Source organism: Schistocerca serialis, chromosome 5, assembly GCF_023864345.2.
Source record: "Schistocerca serialis cubense isolate TAMUIC-IGC-003099 chromosome 5, iqSchSeri2.2, whole genome shotgun sequence".
NCBI lineage: Eukaryota > Metazoa > Arthropoda > Insecta > Orthoptera > Acrididae > Schistocerca > Schistocerca serialis.
In genome coordinates, this window is record NC_064642.1 from 836,723,869 (window position 1) to 836,744,065 (window position 20,197).

Consider the following 20,197-nt stretch of genomic DNA (forward strand, 5'->3'; position numbering starts at 1 on the left):
CGTCTATAAGAAGGTCAGAGGGAGACAGTGAACCTGAAGTGAAGTATCGGAATCTATAATTTTTGTCACAGGAATGGTTCAAAACATAGGTAGTAAGAAGTTTCAGTTTTCATGTACTTAAGTCGGCATTGTGCCTTTTCTATTTAATTCCAATGCAATTTCTGTGTTTCATCGTCAATAAGAAGGTCAGAGGGAATACAGTAAACCTGAAGTGAAGCATCAGAATCTATAACTAGTGTCACAGGAGTGGTTCAAACACAGACAGTAAGAAGAGCCAGCCTTCTTGTACTTGAGTCGGGATTGTGCCTTTTGTATTTAATTCCGACGCAACTTCTGTGTTTCATCGACATTCAGAAGGTCAGTGGGATACAGTAAACCTGAAGTGAAGCATCGGAATCTATAACTAGTGTCACAGGAATGTTTCATAACATAGATATTAAGAACAGACAGTTCTCTTGTACTTAAGTCGGCCTTGTGCTTTTGTATTTAATTCCGATGCAATTTCTGTGTTTCATCGTCAATAAGAGGGTCAGAGGGATACAGTAAACTTGAAGTGAAGCATCGGAATCTATGACTAGTGTCACAGGAATGTTTCAAAGCATAGACAGTAAGAAGAGCCAGCCTTCTTGTACTTGAGTCGGCATTGTGCCTAAGTCCTTATTTCTGATGCAATTTCTGTGTTTCATCGTCAATAAGATGGTCAGAGGGATACAGTAAACCTGAACTGAAGCATCGGAATCTAAAACCGGTCTCACAGGTAAGTTTCAAAACATAGACAGTAAGAAGAGCCAGTCTTCTTGAACTTGAGTCGGCATTACGCCTTTTGTATTTAATTCCAATGCAATTTCTGTGTTTCATCGGCAATAAGAAGGTCAGAGAGATACAGTTTACCTGAAGTGAAGCATCGGAATCTATAACTAGTGCCACTGGAATGCTTCAAAACATACACAGTAAGAAGAGTCACTTTCCTTGTACTTAAGTCCGCATTGTGCCTTGTCTATTTAATTCCGATGCAATTTCTGTGTTTCGTCGTCAATAAGACGGTTCAAGAGATACAGTAAACATATAGTGAAGCATCGTAATCTAAAACTGGTCTCACAGGAAATGTTGAAATCATTGTCAGTAGTAAGAGTCAGTCTTCTTGTACTTCAGTCGGCATTGTGCCTTTGTGTTTAATTCCGATGCAATTTCTGTGCTTCATCGTCAATAAGAAGGTCCAAGGGATACAGTAAACCTGAAGTGCAGCATCGGAATCTAAAACTGGTCTCACAGGAAAGGTTCAAAACATAGACAGTGAGAAGAGTTAGTTCTCTTGTACTTAAGTCAGCATTGTGCCTTTTCTATTTAATTCAAATTCAATTTCTGTGTTTCATCGTCAATTAGAAGGTCAGAGGGATACAGTAAACCTGAAGTGAAGCATCGGAATCTATAACTAGTGTCACAGGAATGGTTCAAAGCATAGACAGTAAGAAGAGCCAGTCTTCTTGTACTTGAGTCGGCATTGTGCCTTTTGTATTTAATTCCGATGCAATTTCTGTGTTTCATCGTCAATAAGAAGGTTAGAAGGATACAGTAAACCAGAAGTGAAGTATCGGAATCTATAACTAGTGTCACAGGAATGGTTCAAAACATAGATAGTAAGAAGAAACAGTTTTCATGTATTTAAGTCGGCATTGCGCCTTTTCTATTTAATTCCGATGCAATTTCTGTGTTTCATCGTCAATAAGAAGGTCAGTTGGATACAGTAAACCGGAAGTGAAGCATCGGAATCTATAACTAGTGTCACAGGAATGGTTCAAAACATAGACAGTAAGAAGAGTCAGTTTTCTTGTACTTAAGTCGGCATTGTGCCTTTTCTATTTAATTCCGATGCAATTTCTGTGTTTCATCGTCAATAAGAAGGTCAGTGGGATACAGCAACCCTGAAGTGAAGCATCGGAATCTATAACTAGTGTCACAGGAATGGTTCAAAGCATAGACAATAAGAAGTGCATTCCCGTGACACTGGTTATAGATTCCGAAGCTTCACTACAGGTTTACTGTACCCCTCTGGCTTTCTTATTGACGATGAAACACTGAAATTGCATCTGAATTTAATACAAAAGCACAATGCCGACTTAACAACAAGAGAACTGACTCTTCCTACTGTCTAAGTTTTGAACCATTCCTGTGATACTAGTTATAGATTCCGATGCTTTACTTCGGGTTTACTGTATCCCACTGACCTTCTCTTGTACTTAAGTCGGCATTGTGCTTTTGTATTGAATTCCGATGCAATTTCTGTGTTTCATCGTCAATAAGAAGGTCAGAGGGATACAATAAACCCTGAAGTGAAGCATCGGAATCTATAACTAGTGTCACGTGAATAGGTCAAAATATAGACAGTAAGAAGAGTCAGTTTTTCTTGTACTTAAGTCGGCATTGTGCCTATGTATTTAGTTCGATGCAATTTCTGTGTTTCATCGTCAATAAGAAGGTCACAGGGAGACAGTAAACTCGAAGTGAAGCATCGGAATCTATAACTAGTGTCACAGGAGTGGTTCAAAGCATAGACAGTAGGAAGAGTTAGTTCTCTTGTACTTAAGTCGGCATTGTGCTTTTGTATTTAATTTCGATGCAATTTCTGTGTTTCATCGTCAATAAGAAGGTCAGAGGGATACAGTAAACCTTAAGTGAAGCATCGCAATCTATAACTAGGGTCACGGGAATGCTTCAAAACATAGACAGTAAGAAGAGTCAGTTTTCTTGTACTTAAGTCGGCATTGTGCCATTTCTATTAAATTGTGATGCAATTTCTGTGTTTCATCGTCAATAAGAAGATCAGAGGGATACAGTAAACCTGAAGAGAAGCATCGGAATCTATAACTAGTGTCACAGGAATAGTTCAAAACATAGACAGTAAGAATGGCCAGTCTTCTTGTACTTGAGTCAGCATTGTGCCTTTTGTATTTAATTCCGATGCAATTTCTGTGTTTCATCGTCAATAAGAAGGTCAGTGGGATACAGCAACCCTGAAGTGAAGCATCGGAATCTATAACTAGTGTCACAGGAATGGTTCAAAGCATAGACAGTAAGAAGAGCATTCCCGTGACACTAGTTATAGATTCCGAAGCTTCACTACAGGTTTACTGTATCCCTCTGGCCTTCTTATTGACGATGAAACACAGAAATTGCATCGGAATTAAATACAAAAGGCACAATGCTGACTCAAGTACAAGAAGACTGGCTTTTCTTACTGTCTATGTTTTGAACTATTCCTGTGACACTAGTTATAGATTCCGATGCTTTACTTCGGGTTTACTGTATCCTACTGACCTTCTCTTGTACTTAAGTCGGCATTTTGCTTTTGTATTTAATTCCGATGCAATTTCTGTGTTTCATCGTCAATAAGACGGTCAGAGGGATACAGTAAACCCTGAAGTGATGCATCGGAATCTATAACTAGTGTCACGGGAATAGGTCAAAACATAGACAGTAAGAAGAGTCAGTTTTCTCGTACTTAAGTCGGCATTGTGCCTTTTCTATTTAATTCCGATGCAATTTCTCTGTTTCATCGTCAATAAGAAGGTCAGAGGGATACAGTAAACCTGAAGTGAAGCATCGGAATCTATAACTAGTGTCACAGGCATGGTTCAAAACACTGACAGTAAGAAGAGCCAGTCTTCTTGTACTTGAGTCGGCATTGAGAGTTTTGTATTTTATTCCGATTCAATTTCTGTGTTTCCTCGTCAATAAGAAGGTCAGTGGGATACAGTAAACCTGATGTGAAGCATCGGAATCTATAACTAGTGTCACAGGAATGGTTCAAAACATAGACAGTAAGAAGAGTCAGTTTTCTTGTACTTAATTCGGCATTGTGCCTTTTGTATTTAGTTCCGATGCAATTTCTGTGTTTCATCGTCAATAAGAAGGTCAGCGCGTTAAAGTAAACCTGAAATGAAGCATCGGAATCGATAACTAGCGTCACTGGTGTGGCCCAAAAGCAGAGGCAGTAAGAAGAGTCAGATTTCTTGTACTTAAGTCGGCATTGTGCCTATGTATTTAGTTCCGATGCAATTTCCGTGTTTCATCGTCAATAAGAAGGTCAGAGGGAGACAGTAAACCCGAAGTGAAGCATCGGAATCTATAACTAGTGTCACAGGAATGGTTCAAAACATAGACAGTAGGAAGAGTTAGTTCTCTTGTACTTAAGTCGGCATTGTGCTTTTGTATTTAATTTCGATGCAATTTCTGTGTTTCATCGTCAATAAGAAGGTCAGAGGGATACAGTAGACCTTAAGTGAAGCATCGCAAAATATAACTAGTGTCACGGAACTGCTTCAAAACATAGACAGTAAGAAGAGTCAGTTTTCTTGTACTTAAGTCGGCATTGTGTCGTTTCTATTTAATTCAGATGCAATTTCTGTGTTTCATCGTCAATAAGAAGATCAGAGGGATACAGTAAACCTGAAGAGAAGCATCGGAATCTATAACTAGTGTCACAGGAATAGTTCAAAACAAAGACAGTAAGAAAAGCCAGTCTTCTTGTACTTTAATCGGCATTGTGCCTTTTGTATTTAATTCCGATGCAATTACTGTGTTTCATCGTCAATAAGAAGGTCAGTGGGATACAGCAACCCTGAAGTGAAGCATCGGAATCTATAACTAGTGTCACAGGAATGGTTCAAAACATAGAAAGTAAGAAGAGCATTCCCGTGATACTAGTTATAGATTCCGAAGCTTCACTACAGGATTTCTGTATCCCTCTGGCCATCTTATTGACGATGAAACACTGAAATTGCATCTGAATTTAATACAAAAGCACCATGCCGACTTAACTACAAGAGAACTGACTCTTCCTACTGTCTATGTTTTGAACCATTCCTGTGATACTAGTTATAGATTCCGATGCTTTACTTCGGGTGTACTGTATCCCACTGACCTTCTCTTGTACTGAAGTCGGCATTGTGCTTTTGTATTTAATTCCGATGCAATTTCAGTGTTTCATCGTCAATAAGAAGGTCAGAGGGATACAGTAAACCCTGAAGTGAAGCATCGGAATCTATAACTAGTGTCACGGGAATAGGTCAAAACATAGACAGTAAGAAGAGTCAGTTTTCTTGTACTTAAGTCGGCATTGTGCCTTTTCTATTTAATTCCGATGCAATTTCTCTGTTTCATCGTCAATAAGAAGGTCAGAGGGATACAGTAAACCTGAAGTGAAGCATCGGAATCAATAACTAGTGTCACAGGAATGGTTCAAAACACAGACAGTAAGAAGAGCCAGTCTTCTTGTACTTGAGTCGGCATTGAGACTTTTGTATTTAATTCCGATTCAATTTCTGTGTTTCCTCGTCAATAAGAAGGTCAGTGGAATACAGTAAACCTGAAGTGAAGCATCGGAATCTATAACTAGTGTCACAGGAATGGTTCAAAACATAGACCGTAAGAAGAGTCAGTTTTCTTGTACTTAATTCGGCATTGTGCCTCTTGTATTTAGTTCCGATGCAATTTCTGTGTTTCATCGTCAATAAGAAGGTCAGCGCGTTACAGTAAACCTGAAATGAAGCATCGGAATCGATAATTAGTGTCACTGGTGTGGCTCAATAGCATAGACAGTAAGAAGAGTCAGATTTCTTGTACTTAAGTCGGCATTGTGCCTATGTATTTAGTTCCGATGCAATTTCCGTGTTTCATCGTCAATAAGAAGGTCAGAGGGAGACAGTAAACCCGAAGTGTAGCATCGGAATCTATAACTAGTGTCACAGGAATGGTTCAAAACATAGACAGTAGGAAGAGTTAGTTCTCTTGTACTTAAGTCGGCATTGTGCTTTTGTATTTAACTTCGATGCAATTTCTGTGTTTCATCGTCAATAACAAGGTCAGAGGGATACAGTAAACCTTAAGTGAAGCATCGCAATCTATAACTAGTGTCATGGGAATGCTTCAAAACATAGACAGTAAGAAGAGTCAGTTTTCTTGTACATAAGTCGTCATTTTGCCTTTTGTATTTAATTCCGCTGCAATTTCTGTATTTCGTCGTCAATAAGAAGATCCAAGGGATACAGTAAACCGGAAGTGAAACATCGGAATCTAAAACCAGTATCTCAGGAAAGTTTCAAAACAAAGACAGTTAGAAGAGCCTGTCTTCTTGTACTTGAGTCGGCATTTTGCCTTTTGTATTTAATTCCGATGCAATTTCTGTGTTTCATCGTCAATAAGAAGGTCAGAGGGATACAGTATACCTAAAGTGAAGCATCGGAATGTACAACTAGTGTCACAGGAATGGTTTAAATCATACACAGTAAGAAGAGTCAGATTTTTTTGTACTTAAGTCCGCATTGTGCCTTTTCTATTTAATTCCGATGCAATTACTGTGTTAAATCGTCAATAAGAAGGTCAAAGGGATACAGTAAACATATAGGGAAGCATCGGAATCTAAAACAGGTCTCACAGGAAATGTTCAAAAGATAGTCAGAAAGAAGAGTCAGTCTTCTTGTACTTAAGTCGGCGTTGTGCCAATTGTATTTAACTCTGTTGCAATTTCTGTGTTTCATCGTCAATAAGAAGGGCCAAGGGATACAGTAAACATATAGTGAAGCATCAGAATCTAAACTGGTCTCACAGCAAATGTTCAAAACATAGTCAGTAAGAAGAGTCAGTCTTCTTGTACTTAAGTCGGCATTGTGCCTATTGTATTTAATTCCGATGCAATTTCTGTGTTTCATCGCTAATAAGAAGGTCCAAAGGATACAGTAAACCTTAAGTGAAGCATCGGAATCCAAAAATGGTCTCACAGGAAAGGGTCAAAACGTAGACGGTAAGAAGAGTTAGTTTTCTTGTACTTAAGTCAGCATTGTGCCTTTTCTATTTAATTCTGATTTAATTTCTGTGTTTCGTCGTCAATAAGAAGGTCCAAGGGATACAGCAAACATATAGCGAAGCACCGGAATCTATAACTAGTGTCACGGGAATGGTTCAAAACATAGACAGTAAGAACAGTCAGTTTTTCTTGTACTTAAAAAGGCATTGTGCCTTTTGTATTTAATTCCGATGCAATTTCTGTGTTTCATCGTAAATAAGACAGTAAGAGGGATACAGTAAACCTGATATGAAGCATCGGAATCTATAACTAGTGTCACAGGAATGGTTCAAAGCATAGAGAGTAGGAAGAGTTAGTCTTCTTGAACTTAAGTCGGCATTGTGCCTTTTCTATTTAATTCCGATGCAATTTCTGTGTTTCGTCGTCAATAAGAAGGTCCAAGGGATACAGTAAACCTGAGGTTAAGCATCGGAATCTATAACTAGTGTCAAAGGAATGGTTCAAATCATAGACAGTAGGAAGAGTCAGTCTTCTTGAACTTATGTCGGCATTGCGAATCTTCTATTGAAATTAGATGCAATTTCTGTGTTCCGTCGTCAATAATAAGGTCCAAGGGATACAGTAAACATATAGTGAAGCATCGGAATCCAAAACTAATCTCACAGGAAATGTTCAAACACAGTCAGTAAGAAGAGTCAGTCTTCTTGTACTTAAGTTGGCATTGTGCCTTTTCTATTTAATTCCGATGCAATATCTGTGTTTCATCGTAAATAAGAATGTGAGAGGGATACAGTAAACCGGAAGTGAAGCATCGGAATCTATAACTAGTGTCACAGGAATGGTTCTAAACATAGACAGTGGGAAGAGTCAGTCCTCTTGTACTTAAGTCGGCATTATGCTTTTCTATTTAATTAAGATGCAATATCTGTATATCGACGTCAATAGGAAGGTCCAAGGGATACAGTAAATCTGAAGAGAAGCATCGGAATCTATAAATAGTGTTACAGGAAAGGTTCAGAACATAGACAGTATGAAGAGTCAGTCTTCTTGTACTTAAGTCGGCATTGTGCTTTTTGTGTTTAATTCCGATGCAATTTCTGTGTTCCATCGTAAATAAGACGGTCAGAGGGATACAGTAAACCTGATGTGAAGCATCGGAATCTATAACTAGTGTCACAGGAATGGTTCAAAACATAGAGAGTAGGAAGAGTTAGTCTTCTTGAACTTAAGTCGGCGTTGTGCCTTTTCTGTTTAATTCCGATGCAATTTCTGTGTTTCGTCGACAACAAGAATGTCCAAGGGATACAGTAAAGAAATAGTGAAGCATCGGAACTTAAAACTTGTCTCACAGTAAATGTTCAAATCATAGACAGTAGGAAGAGTCAGTCTTCTTGTACTTAAGTCGGCATTGTGCCTTTTTTATTTAATTCCGATGCAATCTCTGTGTTTCGTCGTCAATAAGAAGGTCCAAGGGATACAGCAAATCTGAAGTGAAGCAATGGAATATATAACTAGTGTCACAGGAAAGGTTCAAAACATAGACAGTAAGAAGAATCAGTCTTCTTGTACTTAAGTCGGCATTGTGGCTTTTGCATTTAATTCCGATGCAATTTCTGTGTTTCATCGTCAATAAGAAAGTCCAAGGGATACAGTAAGACTAAAGTGAAGCATCGGAATCTAAAACTGGTCTCACAGGAAAGGTTCAAAACATAGACAGTAAGAAGAGTTAGTTTTCTTGTACTTAAGTTAGCATTGCGCCTTTTCTATTTAATTCTGATTCAATTTCTGTGTTTCGTCGTCAATAAGAAGGTCCAAGGGATACAGTAAAACTGAAGTGAAGCATCGGAATCTAAAACTGGTCTCACAGGAAAGGTTCAAAACATAGACAGTAAGAAGAGTTAGTTTTCTTGTACTTAAGTTAGCATTGCGCCTTTTCTATTTAATTTTGATTAAATTTCTGTGTTTCGTCGTCAATAAGAAGGTCCAAGGAATACAGTAAACCTGAAGTGAAGCATCGGAATCTGTAACTAGTGTCACAGGAATGGTTCAAAACATAGACAGTAAGAAGAGTCAGTCTTCTTGTACTTAAGTCGGCATTGTGCCTTTTGTATTTGATTCCGATGAAATTTCTGTGATTCATCGGCAATAAGAGGGTCAGAGGGACACAGTACACCTGAAGTGAAGCATTGCAATCTATAACTAGAGTCACAGGAATGGTTCAAAACATAGACAGTAAGAAGAGTCAGTTTCCTTGTGCTTAATTCGGCATTGTGCCTTTTGTATTTAACTCCGACGCAAAATCTGTGTTTCATCGTGAATAAGAAGGTCAGAACGATACAGTATACCTGAAGTAAAGCATCGGAATCGATAACTAGTATCACAGGAATGGTTCAAAAGCATAGACAGTAAGAAGAGTCAGATTTCTTGTACTTAAGTCGGCATTGTGCCTTTTGTATTTAATTCCGATGCAATTTCTGTGTTTCATCGTCAATAAGAAGGTCAGAGGGATACAGTATGCCTGAAGTGAAGCACCGAAATCTATAACCAGTGTCACAGGAATGGTTCAAAGCAACAGCAGTAAGAAGAGTCAGTTTTCTTGTACATAAGTCGGCATTTTCCCTTTTGTATTTAATTCCGCTGCAATTTCTGTGTTTCATCGTCAATAAGAAGGTCAGAGGGATACAGTACACCTGATGTGAAGCATCTGAATGTGTAACTAGTGTCACAGGAATGGTTCAAAACATTGACAGTATGAAGAGTCAGTTTTCGTGTACTTAAGTCGGCATTGTGAATTTTCTATTTAATTCCGATGCAGTTTCTGTATTTCGTCGTCAATAAGATGATCCAAGGGATACAGTAAACCTGAAGTGAAACATCGGAATCTAAAACCAGTCTCACAGGAAAGTTTCAAAACATAGACAGTAAGAAGAGCCTGTCTTCTTGTACTTGAGTCGGCATTGTGCCTTTTGTATTTAAATCCGATGCAATTTCTGTGTTTCATCGTCAATAAGAAGGTCAGAGGGATACAGTATACATAAAGTGAAGCATCGGAATCGACAACTAGTGTCACAGGAATGGTTCAAAACATACACAGTAAGAAGAGTCAGATTTTCTTGTACTTAAGTCCGCATTGTGCCTTTTCTATTTAATTGCGATGCAATTTCTGTTTACTCGTCAATACGAAGGTCCAAGGGACACAGTAAACATATAGGGAAGCATCTGAATCTAAAACTGGTCTCACAGGAAATGTTCAAAAGATAGTCAGTAAGAAGAGTCAGTCTTCTTGTACTTAAGTCGGCATTGTGCCTTTTGTATTTAATTCCGATGCAATTTCTGTGTTTCATCGTCAATAAGAAGGTCCAAAGGATACAGTAAACCTTAAGTGAAGCATCGGAATCCAAAAATGGTCTCACAGGAAAGGGTCAAAACATAGACGGTAAGAAGAGTTAGTTTTCTTGTACGTAAGTCAGCATTCTGCCTTTTCTATTTAATTCTGATTCAATTTCTGTGTTTCGTCGTCAATAAGAAGGTCCAAGAGATACAGTAAATATATAGCGAAACACCGGAATCTATAACTAGTGTCACGGGAATGGTTCAAAACATAGACAGTAAGAACAGTCAGTTTTCTTGTACTTAAATCGGCATTGTGCCTTTTGTATTTAATTCCGATGCAATTTCTGTGTTTTATCGTCAATAAGAAGGTCAGAGGGTTACAGTAAACCTGAAGTGAAGCATCGGAATCTATAACTAGCGTCACAGGAATGGTTCAAAACATAGACAGTAAGAACAGTCAGTTTTCTTGTACTTAAATCGGCATTGTGCCTTTTGTATTTAATTCCGATGCAATTTCTGTGTTTCATCGTCAATAAGAAGGTCAGAGGCTTACAGTAAACCTGAAGTGAAGCATCGGAATCTATAACTAGTGTCACGCTAATGGTTCAAGACATAGATAGTAAGAAGAGTCAGTCTTGTTGTACTTAAGTCGGCATTGTGCCTTTTCTATATAATTCCGACGCAATTTCTGTGTTTCATCGTCAATAAGAAGGTCAGAGGGATACAGGAAACCTGAAGTGAAGCATCTCAATCTATAACTAGTGTTACAGGAAACGTTCAGATCATAGACAGTAAGAAGAGTCAGTCTTCTTGTGTTTAAAACGGCATTGTGCTTTTTGTATTTAATTCCGATGCAATTTCTGTGTTCCATCGTAAATAAGACGGTCAGAGGGATACAGTAATCCTGATATGAAGCATCGGAATCTATAACTAGAGTCACAGGAATGGTTCAAAGCATAAAGAGTGGGAAGAGTTAGTCTTCTTGAACTTAAGTCGGCATTGTGCCTTTTCTATTTAATTCCGATGCAATTTCTGTGTTTCGTCGTCAATAAGAAGGTCCAAGAGATACAGTAAACCTGAATTGAGCATAGAAATCTATAACTAGTGTCATAGGAATGGTTCAAAACATAGACAGTAAGAAGAGTCAGTCTTCTTGTACATAAGTCGGCATTGTGCCTTTTTTACTTAATTCCGATGCAATTTCTGTGTTTCGTCGTCAATAAGAAGGTCCAAGGGATACAGCAAACCTAAAATGAAGCAATGGAATATATAACTAGTGTCACAGGAAAGGTTCAAAACATAGACAGTAAGAAGAGTCAGTCTTCCTGTACTTAAGTCGCCATTGTGCCTTTTGTATTTAATTCCGATGCAATTTCTGTGTTACATCGTCAATAAGAAGGTCAGAGGGATACAGTGAATATATAGTGAAGCATCGGAATCTAAAACTGGTCTCACAGGAAATGTTGGAATCATAGTCAGTAGGAAGTGTCAGTCTTCATGTACTTAAGACGGCATTGTGTTTTTTGTATTTAATTCTGATGCAATTTCTGTGTTTCATCGCCAATAAGAAGGTCCAAGGGATACAGTAAACATATAGTGAAGCATCGGAATCTAAAACTGGCCTCACAGGAAATGTTCAATAGATAGTCAGTAACAAGAGTCAGTCTTTATGTACTTAAGTCGGCATTGTGCCTTTTCTATTTATTTCCGATGCAATTTCTGTGTTTCATCGTCAATACGAAGGATAAAGTGATACAGTAATCATATAGTGAAGCATCAAAATCTAAAACTGGTCTCACAGGAAATATTCAAATCATAGTCAGTAAGAAGAGTCAGTCTTCTTGTACTTAAGTCGGCATTGTGGCTTTTGTACTTAATTCCGATGCAATTTCTGTGTTTCATCGTCAATAAGAAGGTCCAAGGGATACAGTAAAACTGAAGTGAAGCATCGGAACCTAAAACTGGTCTCACAGGAAAGGCTCAAAACATAGACAGTAAGAGGAGTCAGTCTTCTTGTACTTAAGTCGGCATTGTGCCTTTTCTATTTAATCCCAATGCAACTTCCGTGTTTCGTCGTCAATACGAAGGTCACAGGGATACAGTAAACCTGAAGTGATGCATCGGAATCTATAACTAGTGGCACAGGAAAGGTTCAACACGTAGACAGTAAGAAGAGTCAGTCTTCTTGTACTCAAGTCGGCATTGTGCCTTTTCTATTTAATTCCGATGCTATATCTGTGTTCCGTCGTCTATATGAAGGTCCAAGGGATACAGTAAACCTGAAGTGAACCATCGGAATCTATAACTAGTGTCACAGGAAAGGTTCAAAACATAGACAGTACGTAGTGTCAGTCTTCTTGTACTAAAGTCGGCATTTTGCCTTTTCTACTTAATTCCGATGCAATTTCTATGTTTCATCGTCAATAAGAAGGTCCAAGCGATACAGGAAACCTGAAGTGAAGCATCGGAATCTATTACTAGTGTCAAAGGAATGGTTCAAAACATAGACAGTAGGAAGAGTCAGTCTTCTTGAACTTAAGTCGGCATTGTGCCTCTCATATTTAATTCCGATGCAATTTCTCTGTTTCGTCGTCAATAAGAAGGTCCAAGGGATACAGTAAACCTGAAGTGACGCATCGAAATCTGTAACTAGTGTCACAGGATAGGTTCAAAACATAGACAGTAGGAAGTGTTAGTCTTCCTGAACTTAAGTCGGCATCGTGCCTTTTCTATTTAATTCCGATACCATTTCTGTGTTTCATCGTCGATAAGAAGGTCCAAGGGATACAGTGAACATATAGTGAAACATCGGAATCTAAAACTGGTCTCACAGGAAATGTTGGAATCATAGTCAGTAGGAAGTGTCAGTCTTCATGTACTTAAGACGGCATTGTGTTTTTTGTATTTAATTCTGATGCAATTTCTGTGTTTCATCGCCAATAAGAAGGTCCAAGGGATACAGTAAACATATAGTGAAGCATCGGAATCTAAAACTGGCCTCACAGGAAATGTTCAATAGATAGTCAGTAACAAGAGTCAGTCTTTATGTACTTAAGTCGGCATTGTGCCTTTTGTATTTAATTCCGATGCAATTTCTGTGTTTCATCATCAATAAGAAGGTCTAAAGGATACAGTAAACATATAGTGAAGCATCAAAATCTAAAACTGGTATCACAGGAAATGTTCAAATCATAGTCAGTAAGAAGAGTCAGTCTTCTTGTACTTAAGTCGGCATTGTGGCATTTGCATTTAATTCCGATGCAATTTCTGTGTTTCATCGTCAATAAGTAGGTCCAAGGGATACAGTAAAACTGAAGTTAAGCATCGGAATCTAAAACTGGTCTCACAGGAAATGTTCAAAACATAGACAGTAGGAAGAGTCAGTCTTCTTGTACTTAAGTCGGCATTGTGCTTTTTCCATTCAATTCCGATGCAATTTCTGTGTTTCGTCGTCAATATGAAGGTCCAAGGGATACAGTAAACCTGAAGTGAAGCATCGGAATCTATAACTAGTGTCACAGGAAAGGTTCAAAACATAGACAGTAAGAAGAGTCAGTCTTCTTGTACTTAAGTCGGCATTGTGCCTTTTCTACTTAATTCCGATGCAATTTTTATGTTTCATCGTCAATAAGAAGGTATAAGCGATATAGTAAACCTGAAGTGAAGCATCGGAATCTATAACTAGTGTCAAAGGAATGGTTCAAAACATAGACAGTAGGAAGAGTCAGTCTTCTTGAACTTAAGTCGACATTGTGCCTCTTCTATTTCAATCCGATGCAATATCTGTGTTTCGTCGTCAATACGAAGGTCCAAGGGATACAGTAATCATATAGTGAAGCATCGGAATCTAAAACTGGTCTCACAGGAAATGTTCAAAACATAGTCAGTAAGAAGAATCAGTCTTCTTGTACTTAAGTTGGCATTGTGACTGTTCTATTTAATTTCGATGCAATTTCTGTGTTTCGTCGTCAATAAGAAGGTCCAAGGGATACAGCAAACCTGAAGTGAAGCAATGGAGTATATAACTAGTGTGACAGGAAAGGTTCAAAACATAGACAGTAAGAAGAGTCAGTCTTCTTGTACCTAAGTCGCCATTGTGCCTTTAGTATTTAATTCCGGTGGAATTTCTGTGTTACATCATCAATAAGAAGGTCAGATGGATACAGTAAACCTAAAGTGAAGCATCAGAATCTATAACTAGTGTCACAGGAATGGTTCAAAGCACAGTCAGTAAGAAGAGTCAGTCTTCTTGTACTTAAGTCGGCATTGTGCCTTTTCTATTTAATTCCGATGCAATATCTGTGTTTCGTCGTCAATAAGAAGGTCCAAGGGATACAGTAAACCTGAAGTGACGCATCGAAATCTATAACTAGTGTCACAGGATAGGTTCAACCATAGAGAGTAGGAAGAGTTAGTCTTCTAGAACTTAAGTCGGCATTGTGCCTTTTCTATTTAATTCCGATGCCATTTCTGTGTTTCATCGTCGATAAGAAGGTCCAAGGGATACAGTGAACATATAGTGAAGCATCAGAATCTAAAACTGGTCTCACAGGAAACGTTGAAATCATAGTCAGTAGGAAGAGTCAGTCATCATGTACTTAAGACATCATTGTGCCTTTTGTATTTAATTCTGATGCAATTTCTGTGTTTCATCGTCAATAAGAAGGTCCGAGGGATACAGTAATCTTGTAGTAAAGCATCGGAATCTAAAACTGGTCTCACAGGAAATCTTCAAAAGATAGTCATTAAGAAGAGTCAGTCTTTATGTACTTAAGTCGGCATTATGCCTTTTGTATTTAATTCCGATGCAATTTCGGTGTTTCATCGTCAATAAGAAGGTCTAAGGGATACAGTAAACATATAGTGAAGCATCAAAATCTAAAACTGGTCTCACAGGAAATGTTCAAATCATAGTCAGTAAGAAGAGTCAGTCTTCTTGTACTTAAGTCGGCATTGTGGCATTTGCATTTAATTCCGATGCAATTTCTGTGTTTCATCGTCAATAAGTAGGTCCAAGGGATACAGTAAAACTGAAGTGAAGCATCGGAAACTAAAACTGGTCTAACAGGAAAGTTTCAAAACATAGACAGTAAGAAGAGTTAGTTTTCTTGTACTTAAGTTAGCATTGTGCCTTTTCTATTTAATTCCGATGCAATTTCTGTGTTTCATCGTCAATAAGAAGGTCAGAGGCATACAGTAATCATATAGTGAAGCACCGGAATCTAAAACTGGTCTCACAGGAAATGTTCAAAACATAGTCAGTAAGAAGAGTCAGTCTTCTTGTACTTAAGTCGGCAATGTGCCTTTTGTCTCTAATTCCGATGACATTTCTGTGATTCATCGGCAATAAGAAGGTCAGAGGGGCACAGTACACCTGAAGTGAAGCATCGGAATCTGTAACTTGTGACACAGGAATGGTTCAAAACATAGACAGTAGGAAGAGTCAGTCTTTTTGTACTTAAGTCGGCATTGTGCCTTTTCTATTTAATTCCGACACAATTTCTCTGTTTCATCGTCAATAAGAAGGTCAGAGGGATACAGTAAACCTGAAGTGAAGCATCGGAATCTATAACTAGTGTCACAGGAATGGTTCAAACATAGACAGTAAGAAGAGCCAGTCTTCTTGTACTTGAGTGGGCATTGAGCCTTTTGTATTTAATTCCGATTCAATTTCTGTGTTTCCTCGTCAATAAGAAGGTCAGTGGGATACAGTAAACCCGAAGTAAAGCATCGGAATCTATAACTAGTATCACAGGAAAGGTTCAAAACATAGACAGTAGGAAGAGTCAGTTCTCTTGTACTTAAGTTGGCATTGTGCTTTTGTATTTAATTCCGATGCAATTTCTGTGTTTCATCGTCAACAAGAATGTCAGAGGGAGACAGTAAACCTGAAGTGAAGCATCGGAATCCATAACTAGTTTCACAGGTATTGTTCAATACATAGACAGTAGGTAGAGTTAGTCTTCTTGTACTTAAGTCGGCAATGTGCCATTTTTATTTATTTCCGATGCAATTTCATTGTTTCGTCGTGAATACGAAGGTCCAAGGGATACAGTGAACCTGAAGTGAAGCATCGGAATTTATAACTAGTGTCACAGGAAAGGTTTAACATATAGACAGTAAGAAGACTCAGTCTTCTTGTAGTTAAGTAGGCATTGTGGATTTTTTATTTCATTCCGATGCAATTTCATTGATTCGTTGTCAATAAGAAGGTCAAAGGGATACAGTAAACCTGAAGGAAAGCATCGGAATCTATAACTAGTGTCACAGGAAAGGTTCAACAAATAGACAGTAGGAAGAGTCAGTCTCCTTGTACTTAAGTCGGCATTGTGACATTTGTATTTAATTCCGATGCAATTTCTGTGTTTCATCGTCAATAAGAAGGTCAGAGGGATACAGTAAACCTGAAGTGAAGCATCGGAATCTATAACTAGTGTCACAGGAATGGTTCATAACATAGACAGTAAGAAGAGTCAGTCCACTTGTACTTAAACCGGCATTGTGCATTTTGTATTTAATTCAGATGCAATTTCTGTGTTTCATCGTCAATAAGATGGTCAGAGAGATACAGTAAACCTGAAGTAAGGCATCGGATACTATAACGAGTGTCACAGAAATGGTTCAAAACATATACAGTAGGAAGAGTCAGGCTTCTTGTACTTAAGTCGGCATTGTGGCTTTTCTATTTAATTCCGATGCAATTTTTGTGTTTCGTCGTCAATAAGAAGGTCCAATGGATACAGTAAACCTGAAGTGATGCATCGGAACCTATAACTAGTGTCACAAGAAAAATTCAAAACATATACAGTAAGAAGAGTCAGTCTTCTTGTACTTAAGTCGGCATTGTGCCTTTTGTACTTAATTCCGATGCAATTTCTGTGTTTCATCGTCAATAAGAAGGTCCAAGCGATACAGAAAACCTGAAGTGAAGCATCGGAATCTATAACTAGTGTCAAAACAATGGTTCAAAACATAGACAGTAGGAAGAGTCAGTCTTCCTGAACTTAAGTCGGCATTGTGCCTCTTCTATTCAAACCCGATGCAATTTCTGTGTTTCGTCGTCAATAAGAAGGTCCAAGGGATACAGAAAACCTAAAGTGAAGCATCGGAATCTATAACTAGTGTAACAGGAATGGTTCAAAGCACAGTCAGTAAGAAGAGTCAGTCTTCTTGTACTTAAGTCTGCATTGTGCCTTTTTTTTTTTTTTAATTCGATTGCAATTTCTATGTTTCATCGTCAATAAGAAGGTCAGAGGGACACAGTAAACCTGAAGTGAAGCATCGAAATCTATAACTAGTGTCACAGGAGTGGTTCAAAACATAGACAGTAAGAAGAGTCAGTCTTCTTGTACTTAAGTCGGCATTGTGCCTTTTCAATTTCATTACGATGCAACTTCCGTGTTTCGTCGTCATTAAGTAGGTCAGATGGATACAATAAATCTGAAGTGAAGCATCGGAATCAAAAACTGGTCACACAGGAAATGTTCAAAACAAAGTCAGTAAGAAGAGTCAGTCTTCCTGTACTTAAGTCTGCATTGTGCCTTTTCTATTTATTTCCGATGCAATTTCTATGTTTCATCGTCAACAAGAATGACAGAGGGATACAGTAAACCTGAAGTGAAGCATCGAAATCTATAACTAGTGTCACAGGAGTGGTTCAACATATAGACAGTAAGAAGAGTCAGTCTTCTTGTACTTATGTCGGCATTGTGCCCTTTGTATTTAATTCCGATGCAATTTCTGTGTTTCATCGTCAATAAGAAGGTCAGAGGGATACAGTAAACCTAAAGTGAAGCATAGGAATCTATAACTAGTGTCACAGGAATGGTTCAAATCATAGACAGTGAGAGAGGGTCAGTCTTCTTGAACTTAAGTCGGCATTGTGCCTTTTCTATCTAATTCCGATGCAATTTCTGTGTTTCATCGTCAATACGAATGTCAGAGGGATACAGTAAACCTCAAGTGAAGCATCGGAATCTATAACCAGTGTCACAGGAATTATTCATAACATAAACAGTAAGACGAGTCAGTCTTCTTGTACTTAAGTCGGCATTGTGCCTTTTGTATTTAATTCCGATGCAATTACTGTGTTTCATCGTCAATAAGAATGTAAGAGGGATACAGTAAACCTGAAGTGAAGCATCGGAATCTATAACTAATGTCACAGGAGTGGTTCAAAACCCAGTCAGTAAGAAGAGTCAGTCTTCTTGTACTTAAGTCGGCATTGTGCCCTTTCTATTTAATTCCGATGGAATTTCTGTGTTTCGTCGTCAATAAGAAGGTCCAAGGGATACAGTAAACCTTAAGTGACGCATCGGAATCTATAACTAGTGTCACAGGATTGGTTCAAAACATAGAGATTAGGAAGAGTTAGTCTTCTTGAACTTAAGTCGGCATTGTGCCTCTTCTATTTAATTCCGATGCAATTTCTGTGTTTCTTCGTCAATAAGTAGGTCCAAGTGTTTCAGTAAACATATAGTGAAGCACCGGAACCTAAAACTGGTCTCACAGGAAATGTTCAAAACATAGTCAGTAAGAAGAGTCAGTCTTCTTGTACTTAAGCCGGCATTGTGCCCTTTCTATTTAATTCCGATGGAATTTCTGTGTTTCTTTGTCAATAAGAAGGTCCAAGGGATAAAGTAAACCTAAAGTGAAGCAACTGAATCTAAAACCGGTCTCACAGGAAAGGCTCATAACATAGAGAGTAAGAAGAGCCGGTTATCTTGTATTTGAGTCGGCATTGTGCCATTTGTATTTAATTCCTTTGCAATATCTGTGTTTCATCGTCAATAAGAATTTCAGAGGGATACAGTAAACTTGAAGTGAAGCATCGGAGTCTATAACTAGTGTCACAGGAATGGTTAAAACATAGACAGTAGGAAGAGTCAGTCTTCTTGTACTTAAGTCGGCATTGTGCATTTTGTTTTTAATTCCGATGCAATTTCTGTGTTTCGTCGTCAATACGAAGGTCCAAGGGATACAGTAATCCTGAAGTAAAGCATCGGAAACTATAACTAGTGTCACAGGAATTGTTCAAAACATAGACAGTAGGAAGAGTCAGGCTTCTTGCACTGAAGTCGGCATTGTGCCTTTTCCATTTAAGTCCGATGCAATTTCTGTGTTTCATCGTCAATACGAAGGTCCAAGGGACACAGAAAACCTAAAGAGAAGCATCGGAATCTATAACTAGTGTCACAGGAATGGTTCAAAACGTAGACGGTAGAAACAGTCAGTCTTCTTGTACTTAGGTCGGCATTGTGCCTTTTTTATTTAATTCCGACGCAATTTCATTGTTTCGTCGTCAATAAGAAGGTCAAAGGGATACAGTTGACCTGAAGTGAAGCATCGGAATCTATAACTAGTGTCACAGGAAAGGTTCAACACATAGACAGTAAGAAGAGTCAGTCTTCTTGTACTTAAGTCGGCATTGTGACTTTTGTATTTGATTCCGATGCAATTTCTGTGTTTCATCGTCAATAAGAAGGTCAGAGGGATACAGTAAACCTGAAGTGAAGCATCGGAATCTATAACTAGTGTCACAGGAATGGTTCAAAACATAGACAGTAAGAAGAGTCAGTCTTCTTGTACTTAAGTCGGCATTGTGCCTTTTCTATTTAATTAAGATGCAATATCTGTGTTTCATCGTCAATAAGAATGTGAGAGGGATACAGTAAACCTGAAGTGAAGCATTGGAATCTATAACTAGTGTCACAGGAATGGTTCAAAACATAGACAGAGGAAAGAGTCAGTCTTCTTGAACTTAAGTCGGCATTGTGCTTGTCTATTTAATTCCGATGCAATTTCTGTGTTTCGTCGTCAATAAGAAGGTCCAAGGGATACAGTAAACAAATAGTGAAGCATGGGAACCTAAATCTGGTCACACAGGAAATGTTCAAAACATAGACAGTAGTAAGAGTCAGTCTTCTTGTACTTAAGTCGGCATTGTGCCTTTTCTATTTAATTCCGATGCAATTTCTGAGCTTCGTCGTCAATAAGAAGGTCCAAGGGATACAGTAAACCTGAAGTGACGCATCGGAATCTATAACTAGTGTCACAGGATTG